The sequence below is a fragment of the Epinephelus lanceolatus genome, chromosome 18, assembly GCF_041903045.1.
Source record: "Epinephelus lanceolatus isolate andai-2023 chromosome 18, ASM4190304v1, whole genome shotgun sequence".
Lineage (NCBI taxonomy): Eukaryota > Metazoa > Chordata > Actinopteri > Perciformes > Serranidae > Epinephelus > Epinephelus lanceolatus.
Window position 1 is genome coordinate 40,045,953 of NC_135751.1, and position 14,643 is coordinate 40,060,595.

The 14,643-nt window shown below is 44.0% G+C and overlaps 1 protein-coding gene across 8 annotated transcripts in view; it reads right to left on the minus strand.

Moving 5' to 3' along the window:
• Nucleotides 1-14,643, minus strand: part of plppr2a (phospholipid phosphatase related 2a) — a 186,440-nt gene that overhangs the window by 91,969 nt on the left and 79,828 nt on the right. For 3 of the 8 annotated variants that reach the window (XM_033645926.2, XM_033645932.2, XM_033645931.2), the window contains exon 1: nucleotides 4,889-5,297. The exons of 1 other annotated variant lie outside the window; for it this stretch is intronic. The gene's annotated coding sequence lies outside the window, so the exon portion shown is untranslated. Of the gene's footprint in view, nucleotides 1-4,879; nucleotides 5,313-14,643 lie in introns of those variants that run through there. 4 more of the 8 variants (XM_033645927.2, XM_078161080.1, XM_033645930.2 and 1 more) reach the window with 3 other exon arrangements.

Sequence of the window (14,643 nt, forward strand, 5' to 3'; positions counted from 1 at the left end):
ACAGACCACTGCAGTCTACAACACTGCCTCTGTTTAAAGGTACAATATTATGACTTCCTCCAGCATCATCATGTTTGTTGTTGTCAGAAACCTTTGACTCTGCCTTCTAGTGCCATCTGTTGGCTGTATCTGTACTATCATAGAGGACCCATGGAAGTATGAGGGCAGTGACGTTGACGTTTGAAACAGACGTATATATTTTTATAAATAAAGGGCATATAAATGAGCCTTAAGAGTCAGATTCCTCCCTCGGTCTTCCCCAGTTGAACCCTCTCATTCAAATATGGAAACTTCTCATTGCTTCTGGCTCCAAAAACCCAAGACAGGGACGGCCCACATGCCAGTGGATCAGTCTGTGGTAGAGACCAAAAACGGAGCTAAAAGAGGGTGAATACTTGACTTGCATTCGCCAGGTGGATACAAACAGGATTCAAAATAAATGATAATGTTGCTCTTTAACTGCTGGATGTGTAATTAAACAACTGTTTGCTCACAGGTTTATTATATCCACTTAAAAGGCTATCATGTGTCAACTGTTGCGTTTACAGCTTATTTCTGCTGCCCACAACTAGCGGTGAGGTCAGGGGCGAAAATCCAATTTCATAGTTGGGGGGGACAATAAACAGTAAAATTTTAGAGAATAATTCCAGGGGGGGACAAGGAAAAAAAGTTGTAGCCTGTCTTTTATACAGCATCTTTTACCGCAATTTGATGCTTTAATCTTCTCTCTATCTCTCCAACAGGCAGAGTGAATGTCTATACTAACTAAACTAAAACTAAAACTAAACATTTCCTGCAATTAAACTGGTAAACTGGTTTATAAACAGTGTGCTGTGAGATCTGCTGCTGCGCTCCGTCACAACCATGCGTAATAGTCGCGCGTAATGACCGCTCCTCGTCTGCACGTCTTTGATGTTTGTCTCACTGACAGGTGGAGAGCCTACAGACAGGTACCCATTGCTCTGCCACTGACTGCTCTTGTCCTGTCCTCTTCCTCTTCTTTCTCTCCTGTCCTTTCTATCACTAAACTCTGAGCTTAATCATTAGCTTTTAGCTTAGCAGCACTCGTAATTGAGTAGGCTTTTGAACAACACAGGAGAAATGTTGCAGACAGTTTATATTATCAGCCTGGGCCTGGGGCTTGTTGGAACAGTAAATGGGATGTGTTGTAACTTGTGTAAGTTAAACTGTATCTGTGTGAGTGACACCGCTTACATTGTGCTTTCAATACATGCTACTGCATTGTTCAAAAATTATTAATTGTGTCTCAAATGATTCTAGGGGGGGACAGCTTTACTGAGGGAAGAGTCATGTCCCCCCGTTCCCCCCGGGATTTCCACCCCTGGGTGAGGTTGCAGAACTGAAACTTCTACTGTGAGCCAAGCGTGTCGGAGAATGACAATGGCAGGCACAAAAACACAAATGGCCCTATATAGAGCCAGTGTTTGGCTCCTCCACACTGGGCTACTGTAGAGCAACATGGTGGATGACGTGGAAGACAACCTGTGCTGTATGTAGATATAAATGGCTCACTCTAAGGTAACAAAAACACAATGATTCTTATTTTCAGGTGATTTTAAACTAATAGAAACATAGTTACAAATATTATATAACATATCTGCCAATAAATGCTTCTAAATTCTTTACACTGGACCTTAAACCTGTGTAGAAATAGAAAACAAGACATTGTGGCTTAACAAGCTAGCTTACGACTTGGAGGTATTTAATGACCTTTTATGTTCTCAGCAATGTTTATTCCCTAGGTCAAATGTTCAATGTGTTTCCGTGGATCAACATCAAAATCACCCACCAGCAGCTTTTAGTCTATTGATACTTCTCGAAATCTGCGCCTTCAAATTTCTTGGCAAGACAATTTAGCGTGACTTTAGACACACTGATATCTCCACAGTGGTTTAACACATTTTTACCATCCAAAGTTGGACTGGGTGATGTGGAGAAAATCAACTGCACTGATACTACTGACCAAATACTTCAATATCAATATTGAGACTATAGTGGTTGTAGGGTTGACTACTGGCACTGAGATGAGATTTTTGATAAATACCAATCAGTGATGTGGATATAACCACTAAGTGGGTAAAGGCAAATCATAATCAACAGTCTGGTAAGATCAGAAAATGACATCATGCAGCACTGTAACACAGCTGTTAACACCAGGAAGACAACACTTACTACATTACGGCATCGAACATCTAAGACAATATCTAATTTCATATCACGATACTGATATAACTGATATATTGCCCAGCCCTAATTCAAACCGCATTTAAAATGTCCATATCCCTTCGCTCTATTGCAATCTTTACTGTTTAGCTAGCCAGTGCTAGCTTATATCAAGAGACACTAGACCAGGGTTCAAGATTAACTTTTTGTTCATCTCAGTAGATTACCATTGTTATTTTGGCTGGTGAGTGAAGCAAATCTCACAGCCACTTGCGTATTTCATCAGCATTTGGTTGGTGGCTGGTGCTAATTTCCAACCCCATGAAGGACCCTGGGAACATCCAACACCTTCTCATCCTGAGTGGTCACATATCACCACTTTGCCACTCGACTTTCATGTCTACAAATTACTTGCTTGGTGCTTGACGTTCCAGAACGTCGCAACCACTGCAGGGACGTCAACAAAAGCGTGTGGTTAGGTTTACAAAAAAACATCACGGTTTAGCTCTACATCAAAACAGGAAGTGAACACTGGCCTCTCAGGTTAAAGACCAGGATTTGTTGGACCCATCTGCCACCCCTTACGCCCACCCTATAGGGACTTTCCAGCTCCTCATATTAAGTCTTTCCTGGCTATGTTTCAAACTGACGCCATCCACAGGTGTATTATACCCCTGCAACAGGTGCCATGCCACCACATATGAACTCATGCCACCCGTCTGCATATTAAATAGCCGCGACAGGTGCCGTCCAGCTGCTGGCGGCCTATAATAACTCTGTAAAAGGTGGCTTTTGCCGCTGGTGTCTGATGCCGAAATCACTGACAAAGCATTTGATGACTGGTGGCAAAATAAGGATGACCTCCTGACCATCAACCACCAACAGTTGGCTTAATGTTAGCCAAGTGGCTCCAGGCAGCACTTCAGAAGTCCCGTCCTTATAGCTAAGGTTAAAAGGGACAGGTTAATTCCTGGAAGTTCCATTTGTCCTATATAGGTGGAGGCTGAATGCCCTACTTGCATCTCCAACCCCTGCTCTAAGGTAACAGATCCTGGTCCAGTTAGTCCGCTGAGCACAGAGACACAAACCGATATCAGCTGCTGAGACGTAATCACATTACTGCAACATAAGTAAAATGTTACTGCCAAATGCTGCTGTAAATGCATTGATGTGTGAGTGACTATGTGGAAGGAAGAGGCGGTCCAGCTGGTTTTGATCTGATTAGTGGGGGCCAAGCCAAAAGGGGCCTAATCTGATAATCAATCTATCAATCAGAGAGAACCAAACCAACCTGTCAACAGCGACAGATGCTGCTGGATGAGACAGCTGTGTGTAGTTTGATGTGCTGAACAAAGAAAGACGGAGACTAAAGCTAAGGAGACAATCACTCACACACACACACACACACACACACACACACACACAACACACCAATCAGAATAAAAACATGAGGGAACTGAAATCAAAATGGTGGAGATGAGAGGAGCAAAGCGAGCTGCAGAGGGGAAAGTTGAATTAGCACAGTCACACACACACTAACTGATGCACGTACACACACACACATCGTGGAGAGCAGGACATTTAAATCCCCTGCTGCCTCCTGAGGACTCCAGTCAAAAGGGTAGAGACCCAGGCAGCCATATGTCCTCTCTCCTGCCTCTGCAGTCCACCACCCTGCCCCAGGACATGCAGTACACTGTGCATGTCAGCACGCACACACATACAAACACACACACACACACACACACACACGAAGGCTAATTGGGATCTGGATCATGCTTGATTTTACAGTTATTTCTGCCTTGACAAACAATGCTCTTCCCGTTTCCTTCAATGCATAAATCCACATCCATGCAGCAGCAACATGAGAGAAGGTGCAGCAGCGATGCAGCGTTAAAATACCAACTGTCAGTCTTCTGTCTGTGTGTGCGACATCCACACAGATAACTCTCTCATAAACTAAATATTCAAGACTTTGACTGCAGAGCATTTTTCAGTGTTTCCAGTAATGGAAATTATCTTTTTTTTTTACCATTTACCTGCAGCCCAGTGCTGTCACTGTCGATCTGAGCAGAGCCTCACATCCCTCAGCTCTCATACTGCTTTGGATTTTTTTTGTGTGTGTGTATGTGTGTGTTCAGTGTGGGCATTTTTGCCCTGACATTGTCACACCGATTTCCTTCAACTCAGACCCCATGCTTCATCATACTCAGGCGTCTATTTTACATGCAGTGCAGGAAGCCGTACTTCTTGTGCACACACGGGCTACAACCACAAACAATACACCTATCCCGACACCTGAGAGGAGTCACGAACAAACAACAAACATCCCACTCCTCTTACTACACGGCATTCCCTGCCTGCTATTAATAGGACCAAGTCAAGAAGGAGCGTAAATCCATAATAGGATTTACCCAGTGCTGGATAATTAGGGCTTCTGTTTGGGGAATACCACCGCAAAACACACAGAGAGACACTCCCCCCACCACAACACACACCCACAGGCACACACTCAAAGACCCGGGGAAGAAGCACATCACAACACATCCACTTAAAGCAGAAAATGCAAAACAGTGACGTCCACAACACGACTGCTCCGTTACGGCACCCCAGGCAGTTCAAATCACCCCGGCATGAAGGAGACGGGAGGAAACCTGCCATCCGTCCATCCATTCATCCTTCCCTCCCTCCTTACCCCTGATACCTCGTCGCCGAGCTGACGGTTGCCGTGGCACCAGATTCCTATGCGGTGGCCATGTCAGATCAGATGATGGTAAAGTGGTGTGAAAATCTCCTTCCACCCGGCTGTCTGTCTCTCCTCTCTTCCTCCTCTTCTTCTCTCTTCCCCCTACTCTGCCCTGCTCCTTCCTGGTCCACAGTGAAGCGTGAGAGACGGCGGCAGCGTCTCCAAAATCTTCCACACACACACACACACACACACACACTTTACACGCACACTCCTTTTAATTAGCTTGTTCCAACAACCAGCGATGACTAATAAATTAAGTGGCTGAAATTACCTCCTGAGCAGCGCTCGGTCCAATGAGGAGACACGGAGGAGAGGGGGAGAGTGCAAGAACATGTGTGTGAGGGAGTAAGAGTGCATGCGTGTGTGTGTGTGAGAGAGAGAGAGAGGAAGAGACAGTGATCGAGAGCAAGAGAGAGAGAGGAAGGGAGGGCATGCATTATGTGTGTCAGCTCATTTGTATTCAAAGCTTGTTTTCCCTCTCCATCCCTCCCCTTCTTTCTCCCTCTGTCCATCCCTCCCCTTATCTCCCTCCATCCATCCACTCCTCCCTCCGCTCTCCCCCCTCTTCTCCACACTTCCCTCTTTCCTCTCCTCCTCTTCGTGAATGGACATAGAGGACATGAACCTGACCCAAACATTGGAGGAAAGAAGGAGGGATGCTGCAGACTAGGGGGAAAAAAGAAGGCAGCACATGTCAGTGTGTGTGTGTGTGTGTGTGTGTAAGGCTGCTTGGCTGCCTGCCTCCAGCTCAGCACACCCTGGATGTGGGTTAATGATACATGGCTATTGATCTGACACTCCTGGAGCATATGTAACATCACAGGGCAGAGCAGGGAACAGAGACACAGAGGGTGGTCAGACTGGCTGGACGGTCAGTGCATGTGTAGCTACAGCGAAATGTGTCAGTGCAGAAGGTGAATGAAAGTTTGGAGTCGTGCAGGATGAAAGATGGAGCTGAGACGGAACAGTGTGTCAAAACATCCGTGGTCATGGGGAGATATAGAGGAGGCAGAATTAGCTATTAAAACAATACATCATCTTCTGCTGTGAGACTGCTGAGGGCACACACCCTGCTATTTAAAACTATGCCAGTTCTGACGCACTACTCCTGTGTGGAGGGTGGAGGCAATGCAATGCTGACAGCTGCAGAGAGGAGACCAGTGTTTATAGCAGTAATGACAAAAGACGAGGATGTGTCTATACTGGATGAAAGAGTTTAGGTCATGCTCGGCTGCACGGTTCTTTGGATGGCAGTGCTCGTTGGCTGATCCATCACTGTGGTCCAGCTTGAAATATCTCAACAACCACTGGAGGAACTGGCACCAAGCTGCAACCTCCAAGGCTGCAAAATGAAACCAGTGTTGCCAAACTGCAGTTCCTCTGATGACCACTTGAGGCTGGCTCCAAGTGTCAAGGTGCGGACACACCAAACCGACATCAAAGAACTAGCGGCGACGAAAGCCAACGGTTACGTTGTCTCACGTCGCCTCACGTTGTCCTGTGTCAGTTGCATTTGAACACACTACAAAGACTACATCTGACGGCCAAGTAGCACTACGTTCTGCGCCTGCGTGAGAGGAAATAACTCAAAAACGGAAACCGGAAGTCCGAGGAATGCATGAGATAAAGAAGGTAGCGGTTGCCTGCTGCTGTTATAAACCAAAAAGAAGAAGAAAAAAGGTTTTCAAAGAGAGTGGTACATCCTGTCAGCCGAGGGGTTTCCTATCTGTGCAGCCGAGCACCGCAGCATCTCCACGGACTATTACATCCAGACGGTCCTGGTGTTTCCTCCTCAGGCTCCACTTCACTCAGCTGCCCGATAAACCCGCTGCTTCTTCCCACTTTAACCTGAATAGCAAACCAGGGCTCGGTGCTCCGGTTGGATCCAAACGGAGAGCCGGGGCTAGCTCAGAGACTAGCGGAGGCTAACTGGCTGTGCTTCCGTCTGGTCATGCTGTGGCTAACGCTCCGCTAGCCGCATCCAGCTAGCCCTGGCTCTCCGTTGCCTGAGGAGGAAGCACTGGTTAGCCCCGGTTTCACTACAGGGAGATTCACTTGCTACAGGGGCGAGGAAATAAAACCTGAACAGCCAATCAGAGTGATCTCTCTCACTGACAAACTCCACCGCCGATTCAACATGCTCAATCAGCCAAAAACCGCCGATAGGGGTCTGACGAGTGCCAACGGTGCGGGACACACCGCAAAAACTAGGGCGACAGACGCTCACCGACGGCCCGACATTGGCCAGCAGCCGACCGTCGGCCTGGTGTGTCAGCACCTTCAGTCCCCATTGATTCCCATGTTAAAATGCACAACTTAACAGCAGAAATAAAGATGGTTACAGCCTGGTACAAAAATGGTTTTGGTCTTTAAAGTTCCTGCTCATGACAGCTGTGTGGGAGTTGACTTTTTATATAACTCATCCATTCACATGCTATTATAGCTTAAAGTTATGCATAATTAAGGGTGTGACTGCTGGGTGACAGGTGGGTGCCATCTGCTGACAAGTCGCTACCACTGTGACAAGGCTGGTGATGTAACCTCATCATGGCATAACCCCCCGTCGGTATTTCAGTGTGTTTTTTACTTCATTAAAGTTAATTGTAATGTCTTGGCAGCTGAAAGACTTCTTCAGCGTTTGGCTGTATTAAAAGACCCTTGAAGAAGATGTTCGTTTTTCCAGTAAGAACATTTTGTTAAACTGGTTCTTAGCACTGGCATTAGCATTGATGGCAATGGCCAAAATACCAAATTCGAGGCTTCAAAATATATTCAGTGGAAGACATTTTTCTCATTTTTCTGATAAGTCTGGTTTTAATTGGTTATGTGATGCTATAAAAATGTTGATTTGACCACATGATTGACAGCTGTTTGTGCAAATTGGTGTGCTCATGTTTAATGGCACTATGGGTGGGAACTAGATATTGCGGAGATTGCTACTGTGCAGGCTCTGGCTCCAAATGATGTCACCAGATCAAGATGGCAGCGCCCATATCTGGGATATCTTGGCTTTGTTTTTGTACAATGGGAGGAATTAGAGATTGATTTATTTGGCCACATATTAGTTTGTTTGACCTTAAAAAAAATATTTCTTTTAGTTTTACTACAAAGAGGTTGACATGGAGGTACCATGTCTAACTCTGACATGGTATGACATGGGGGCGATCACACAGAAATGAGACGCTAGAGATGCGGACGCTTCAAAGACGCTTGAAATGCTGGAAGCGCTTATTCAATGCGCTAGCTACTGGCATCTGACGCTCAAAAAGCTGAATATATTTTAACTTTTCAGCGTCTACACGTGTCTAAAAATGCGTGTTTAAAAAGAAGCATCTACAAAAACACCCATCTAAAAAGATGCTTGAACGCCGGTCAGATGCGCCATATCATAGGAAAACAATGGCGTCGCGTTTCTGGCGTTTCATCTTGGTGTGACTGCTCCCTAATGTAAGCTTGATCTTAAATCTTTGTCTTTCTACACCCACCAACCTTAACAACACGCAGAAGGAAATGTGCATCTACTCCTGGACGCCAGGCTCATGCTCTTGACAGCGCAAGATGTAGACATTAATGGCGTCTTCCTTGGCTGAGCTCTAACGTTAGCTAGCTCAGCGGTGCTAGGTGAACTAGCAATAGACACGTGCCTCCTCCTGTGTGGTGATACGATTGGTGTGTGTAGTTCAGTAGAAAGAAAATAGATCCTGAGTAACTGGGTCATGGTTTCTGGAAAGAGATATTGCTGTTGAGTTTAAAAACAAAACAAAACATAATAATACTAATTTGGGACTTGGCACTTTGCAAACCACAAGCCGATTGCAATCTAGAGCCATTATATTGGAGAGAAGGCCGACATCTCTACGGCCGATATCTCCAACACTTGATAACCAAAAGAATCTAGACTGAGAAACGAATTGCCCCTTTAAGTCACTGGATGAGCTATGGAACATGACACATTAAAGAAAAATGATGGACCTCATCATTCCCAACACACTGTGTTATCTCCTTTTATAAAGCACACAATAACAGGAGGACAGGTTGACTCCTGTAGCTCACAGAGCCAGAGGTGCTCAATGAATCAAGAGGCTACCATCAGGCATTTCTGCTCGCCAAGCTGCTGGTGGCTTCTGCCCTGCCCACTCCTCATTAATATAGCATTACCTCAGAGACATTAATAGCCACTAGCCTTTTTTATGTGCACACAGTGTCTGATCTATATTTTATGAACAATAATACATCAAGAAAAAAGGGAAAAAACACTGATAACTGCCAGTGGCTTCTTTTCTTGTGGTGGTGAAATCGTTGATCAAGAAAAGGAAATCCACACGGCTCAAATGTAAAAATCAGTTAACGCTCACAATCCTAATCCTCGAGTCGGAAGGGAATCACATCTCAGTTTTTTGGGCCTTGTCCCTAAATAATCATTCCCTGACATTCATCGCCATTCCCCTTCCTTCCTTCCAAATTACCACCTCACTCAGTCCAGCTTCCCCTCCTCCAGTGCTGAGTGAGCTGTCCTGCCTCGTATAGGTCTCTGTGGGATTGTCAAGGCGCAGATGAGATATGGCCTGAGCATTGTGGAAATGAGAAATCTGCCTGTTATGGGGCCGTTATGGTTTACAGCACATTGGACCTGTGTCCCATGGGTCTACTCTCCTCGCGGCCATATACCCTGCTCCATCTCTCTGTCCATCCCCCTCTCTGGCTGATCGCACCATCCTCACATCTACGACGGAAACCCCCCCAAACTCTGCCCTTCACTGAAGGAAAGATAAAAGTCAGAGAGGAGGATGTAGGATATATTTATAGGATTGAAGGATACAGGAGGGCAAGAGAAAGAAAAAGAGGGCAGTAGGATACAAAAGACGTCTTGCTGAGCATTGCTAGCCTTGTGATTTTGTTGTTACCACGGAAACCTCATGCACACAAAACACATTTAGTCAATGGGATGGAAGTTATAGATACTGTATGCATTAACACATTAACTCGTTCATGCAAGTCCAGTCATGCTTGTATACTGTAAATGTGCACTGCGTGTATGCATGAATACAAGCATCCACAGGACCCCCGTACAGCTGGGTGACTTCCTTTACCTTTACTGCATGCCTCATTTAAATAATTCACATGATCAATTCAGAGTCAGTTAAACATCAGATGAGCATTCATGCGAGAAGTTTTGCCACATGTGATGAGTCTGAAGTTGAGACGACGAGCCTGAGGCACAGATGTGTTAAGAATAAAACACTTTAAAGATGCATAATGTTCCAATGGGTTCACTTGAATTTATTTCAAACTGGATGTTATCAAACACAACTTATTGTATGTAGTTTCAATTAAATATTTCAGCTGTTTAATGATTACTTTAGCTTAGGCATTTGTTTTAAGTAGGACTAGGAGGATATATGGTTTTATTGCGGATCACGATGAAAACAGTCACAATAAGGTGGTGATGGTCGTCAATATCCGGCATCAGCAGCACCCAAAGAGACTGCAGGGCAACAACAAAATTGCCAGAAAAAATGTTGGAAGTGTACGTTTCTGCAAACCACGGTTACATTACATATGCAAAATATTGTTGAGCGGACATGTTGAAAGCTGATGCTTTATGTGGTTAGGATAAGGCACAAAATACACTTGGTTATGGTTAGGAATAAATGATTAAAAACTAGTTTTCATTCCTTTAAGGGTCATTCTGACTGATAATGATAATAATTCTGTACCACCGTGATATTTTCTGAGACATTAATCGCACCATGAAAATGTCACACTGTTGCAACCAGGGTGCTGTTTGATGAGCTTGTCTCACTCCGAAGTTGTTGAAATCCGGCACTTGGGCAGTGACTTGTGGCGCCAGGAACCAACAAAAAAAGGCGTCCTTTAACGTCAGCATGATACGCGGCCGGTTGCCCTTATAGTTTAACAGCACCTGGTGGCGTCAGGGGAAAACATGATGGGAGAAAGATGAAAGTTAAGGTGGCGAAAGTCTGACTGGGGCAGGCAGGAGAGGTGGTGGATGGGTCCAACTATCACCAACTTTCACCCAAGACAGCGGTGTTCACGGCCCATAAGATTCAAAAGCCAACCCCCTTTTTTTTTTATCCTAAACCCAACCATGTGTGTTTGTTGAAGAAAAACGTCAATTCTCGGTGTTGTGCCAATGTAGTGCTTTTATTTTGAAAGAGTAATGGTAAGATCGTACTGTATGCACATGATGCAGGGGTTTTCTACCTGGAAGTTATTGTAAATTTGCTCTTAAGCTTCATATTTACTCTACAGATGTGAGATTAATTCATCCTCTCATCTAACACCAAAAATGTCAAACTGTTTCTTTTGGTAAAAGCTAAGAGAATAACCTCTAAACCTCGCAGCCACACACACAACATCCATCACACAAACAGTCTAGACTGGAGGAGACAAAATCAGGCACAGGAGCACACAACCCTAATGTCCAATATCATCATTTAAACACACCTTAACCCCCCACTTATTACCAACACACACAATCCCTGCACAGCTCTCCATTCGCAACCCCCCATATGGCCCTGTATCATTATGCCAGGAGCTCCAGCTGTGGTCTACGGGGGCAAATCATTAATCAGCTCGACAACAAAGGACCACATTCCTACACTGTGCTTTCTCCTTTGTCTGCACCTCCCACTTGATCCTGTGCTAATGCTGCCAGTTTAACACTCGACAAAGCTCGTAGTTTTTAAACAAGATCATCCCTATTACATCATGTCTGTCGGTGTTAACACTCAGTGTTGTTTGTACAGTACTTTTAATAATCTGTAGATACAAGTCCAGGTGTGGATATGTGACAGAAACTGAACACTTACGTACTATAAAGTGACGGTATGCAAACATGACCGATGCAAACTTCAGCTTAAATAGGACGGGACTATTGTAAGAAAGTAAAGACGCCATCAAACAGAATCACTCAGATATCTGACTATTTGTAGCAGCTCAAGTGCCGACACATAAAACACAAGGAGTGGTTTCCTCAAGAGTCTCATTTAATTCAACTATTTCTCTTCAGGAAATTGTTTCATAACTCTGTCTCCTCTCCCAGGTCTCTGTTTTATCATAGAGATGTGCTGCTTCATAAGGAATGTATGGACAAATGCCATCACTGACAGACCATAAACATAACAGCATGTGGGGGCGAGGCTCTGCAGATATCACAGAGAGGAGGCGGGGGGGGGGGGGGCGACAGCAGGTGTTCCCCTCTTTTATTGTGATTGGAAAATAAATTCCATCTCATGTGATTTGATTCCCTGCTGCAGTTGGCTATTATCACCCCCACCCATTTACACAGCGGAGTGGTCCCTTGGTCATGTAGGCTTGCTATAAACCCCCTCAGGCACGGGGGGGAAATGATGCATGTTATTGTGAACACACCAGATGGGGTCCTGGAGCAGAGAACATGGAGGTAGAGCGGCGATCGTTTCGTAATGAGATGTAAATGGAGGCGACTCCAGGCTGGTGACAGGGAGGCTCGTTTCCATCGGATGACAGTGCAAAGTAATGTAAGTGACAGGTAGCAAACCTGCATGAAAATAAATCACATTTGGCAAATTAGGCTGACGACACAGCCCTGCTCAGACTGGGACTTAATATTTAAACCCACCAGCCAACACTGAAGTGTCTAAAATCAGTTTCTTTACAGTAAAAGTCGTTACAATATCAGTGTGTAATGTGAGAGGGGTCACTCATAGTCCGTATAAAATAATGGACGTAGCTACCATGACGTCACCCATTGATTTGTGGACTTTAGTACTGAAGCCTTGAGTTCAGCCATCGCTTTCTTTTGTTTTTTGGAGCCAGAGGTGACCATATTTGGAGGAGAGGAACATAGATGTATAATAATAAGATAGCAGATGCCAAGATGGCGCCCATATTTATTCTAATGGAGTGTCTCACTTGGCGCATACACCAGTCAACAGGTTGACTTCCAGGATATGTGACTCACTGAATATGTGCAGTAGTGTGTTTTAAATAATTTTTCTTGGCTACAGGAAAGTTTTACAAATATAAAACCTCCATGGAACAAAAATTCAAAATGTAAAGAGTCATAATTGACCTTGTTTGCAATTCGAGGTGTAATGTCAACAGTTTTTCTGATGTCTCTTTTATAATGGTGGGCTAAGGGGAAAATGCCTTTCAGGCTGCAGGGGAGTTTTTCACTGCAATACTGAAAATGGCCACTGGGAAAAATTGGACGTAGCAGGAGCAACCTTCCTTAGAGCCTGGGTTCGAGCAGTGGTGGAGCAAGGGTTGGCTTTTAGCAGTTGTTTTCAGCTGTGATTCAAAATGAAAATCTGCAGAATGTTTTTTTTCTTCTGCTCATAATGTGATACACAATATTCATTTATGATAACAACTGTTTTTGAACAAAAATAAACCTAAAATTACCTAAAGCAGGCTAAATGAACTACTTAGTAGATTTTAGTAGAAACTTTGAATCAGATATTTTATTCAATCATGAATACTTTAAAAAAAATCTTGGAAAATTCAATCAGAGAACAAAAGTAATTTGCCAATCTATTAACAATCTATTAAGATTCTGTACAGGCCCCACCATATTTAAGTGCAACTTTAAGCCTTAATAAAATTTAAAAAGATTAGCTATATTAAAATTCACCCCCTGTACTCTTGTCACAAATTTTCAAATTAGCTATTTAGACCAAAACTGTTTTTGTACCAGGCTGTAAACATGTTTATTTGTGCTGTAAAGTTCAGCATTTTAACATGGGAGTCTATGGGAATTAACTCACTGTTGGAGCCAGCCTCAAGTGGTCATTGGAGGAACTGCAGTTTTTGGCACTTCCCTGTTGGATCATATTTCAGCCCTGGAGGCTGCCGCTTGCAATGAATCCACAAATTATCACCTGATTGCACTGAACTCTACACAATTTTAAAGCATCTCTGTGAGACTGATTTATGCTATTTGTTGGGGTTTTGCAACCACTTCACTGTTTTGGTTCAGTCTCACTGCGCAGATTGTTTGTCGTTCTTTGAAGCAAAAAGCTCTAAAACCACACTGTACACTACCTGCCTACAATTTCTGTAGACTTTGTAGAATTTCCATCTTGTTGAGGTCATGATATGTGAACAAACTATGAAGCATGACCCAGTGATGCAAGAGACAGAGCCAATCAGAGGCTGGAACAGGTTCCAGGACACCATCATCAGTAGAAGCAACTGTACCAGAAACAACAGTTAAATCGTTCCACAACCAGAAATCATGGATTACCAGAACCATCTGGGATGCCATAAACACACACGCTGCAGCCAGTCTGGAAATGTGGACGACTGTAAAGCAGTCAACGACATAAGAAGAGGCAAAAAAGGACTAAACTGCAATGCACAAGTTGAAGAGCTGAGACAGGATTTTTTGTGACTTCCCATTCTACTATATTCTAGAGGGACAGTTTCAGTTGTTACTTTTAGATTGAGATTTTACACACAAAACATATCACGAGCTTATAAATATGATGCATTTTTATTGATTTAACTACCTGTAGTATACCGTAGTAGTTAAAATTCTCAAACAGCCACAACATTAAATATGCTGCTTAAATTTAAATCATCCATAAACTTGGTAAAGTACCATCCTGCATGATCAATACATTTGGTCCTGGGTACATTTTGCTTATAATACTGCTGTAGTTTCCTTTATGTGACAAATTAAATGCAAGACTTTTACTTGTTGT